The sequence below is a fragment of the Monopterus albus genome, unplaced genomic scaffold (genome assembly GCF_001952655.1).
Source record: "Monopterus albus unplaced genomic scaffold, M_albus_1.0 scaffold20.1, whole genome shotgun sequence".
Lineage (NCBI taxonomy): Eukaryota > Metazoa > Chordata > Actinopteri > Synbranchiformes > Synbranchidae > Monopterus > Monopterus albus.
The window spans coordinates 4,103,641-4,105,872 of NW_018127900.1; positions in this window are offsets into that span (position 1 = coordinate 4,103,641).

Here is a 2,232-nt window from a genome sequence, read left to right on the forward strand (position 1 = left end):
GACAGGCGGCTCAGAGTAATTGGAGGGAATCCTGATCGCGTCCTTCATCGCTGTTAGACAGGTGAAAGAACGACCTCCGAGTTCCTCCTCTGGACAAAGAGAGGAAAATACTTTGTGGTTGTGTTTATCAGACAGAAATAAAGAGAGGAAAAAAAGAAAGTGTGTAGGTGGCAGAGATGTCTACTGGTGGTGCCGATTTGGAGCCATTTTCTCGGCATGTGGACTTTTCTCCTTTTGTTTTAAAGAAATTTTTTTTCTTTCCAAGGACCCCGGGTTAGAAAAGCCTGTGAAAGCAACAGCTGTTGTTTCCTTTTCTCCAAACAAAGGCCAAGGACCCACTGGAAGCTGATACGCTATTCAGGGAAGTTGTAAAATGAAACAGGCACAGAGGAATGAGTCAGGTCTTCTCTAAGCCATAATAATTGGTCGCTTTAGGCAAAATAGTCCAATGAGAAGAGAATATCTTAATAGAAACCTTTTTTAGTTTCAACCAAAAAAAAAAAAACCTGTGTGTGTAATCAGATCATTAATTTATTCAGCTCATCTGCCAGCAGAGAGGTGCCAAACAAGTGAGTTAAAGAAGCGCACACACAAAATGTTTCTCACAGTTCACAGCCGAACATTTGATGAGCAGGGAATCGTGTATTTTCAAACCAGCCGGTGCCCTTTTCACTTTGCAAACAAACATTATTTTCAGTGTTTAGTTGTGCAAATCTGGAAATGAATGTCTGGTTCCTAAATCCCTCTGTAGCCCTGGTCATAAAATATTCAGAGCATTGAACAAGATGTTGTAATACATATACCACAACACTGCCCTGACTATATACTGATTATTCAAAGAGTGAAAGCTTTCCAGTGTGAATGATGTTATCCGTTCGCCTGCTGCCTGAGGCTCAGCTGTAGGTCAGACACTAATCTAAATATTTACATCCGTCTAGCTACAAATCCACTTTCAAGGATTAATGTTTGACTGTCTCAGTAAATAACTGTATGGCTCAATGTCAGACAGAAGGCTGTATTTCTCTGTTGTGTTGCCATCTCAAACCACACCAGTTAAATTAATTTCTGGAGCCGACCATAGGCGCGACACAAACGTCGCAGTTGTTGTGTTTCTTGGAAATGAGCACAGGCTCTTGAGCAGAAGCTACCTAGCACATTGTGCCGTAACATTCAGCTATCAGGGCGCGGAGCTGATCTTTTTTTAATGCAGTTAGACTATTTTGTCTATTATCTTTTTATTTTGCATACTTTGAAACGAACAGGTCAACATTTTTGGAAACTATACTTTATCACTTTCTTGCCAAGAGTTAGATGAGAAGATCAATATCACCCTGATGTTTGTGCATACATCCAGGAGATAGTTATCTTAGCATAAAGATTAATAACAGGGAAAAGACTTATTCTAATGGCTGACTAGGGCCATGTGGAGTGTGTCTGTTCTCCCTGTGTCTCTGTGGGTTTTCTCCAGGTCCTCTGGCTTCCTACCACAGTCCAAAGACATGCAGGTGAGTGTGAATGTGAATGGCTGTCTGTCGCTATGTGTCAGTCCTGTGATAGATTGGTGACCTGTCCAGGGTGTACCTGCCTCTTACTTAATGTCAGCAGGGATCAGCTCCAGCACCTCCGTGACCCTCTAGGATCAGCAATAGAGATACTTCATGGATGTTTCATGAGTCTTGTGTGAGACATTCTGAATTCTGAGGACAGTTATCTTAACATAAAAACTGAAACGTCTAGCAAGGGTGGCCCCATGGTAACAAAATCACTCTACAAGCACCTTTAAAGCACTATTTAATAATGTACATCTCTTTTTTTTATTCTACAGAAAATCTAAGTGTAACAACTATATGGTTTTATGGAAAGTTGTGTGGGAGCATTTCTTGACAGCGACTTAATTGAGTCTTGTTGTCATGGTTACCATAAAAGTTAATAACCAGCTGCTGGCTTGCAGCTTTATAATGGCATGCTGCTAACAGAATGGTATCGATCTTCTCCAGCTCTGTTGGCAAGCAAAGTGCGTTTTCCAAAATGTCAAACTAGTCCTTTGTAATTCGATATGTAGATGTAGTTGTAAACAATGGAGTAAGATACCACTTACAAATATAGTGCAGTGTCTGTAAACAGCCATTTTTCATGGTTTCACTCTCAACATCCCTGCTTCTGTATCTCACTTTTGCTGACACAAACACTTCCATGCCAAATGCTCGGCCTGCTCACTTTCACCCATTCCTG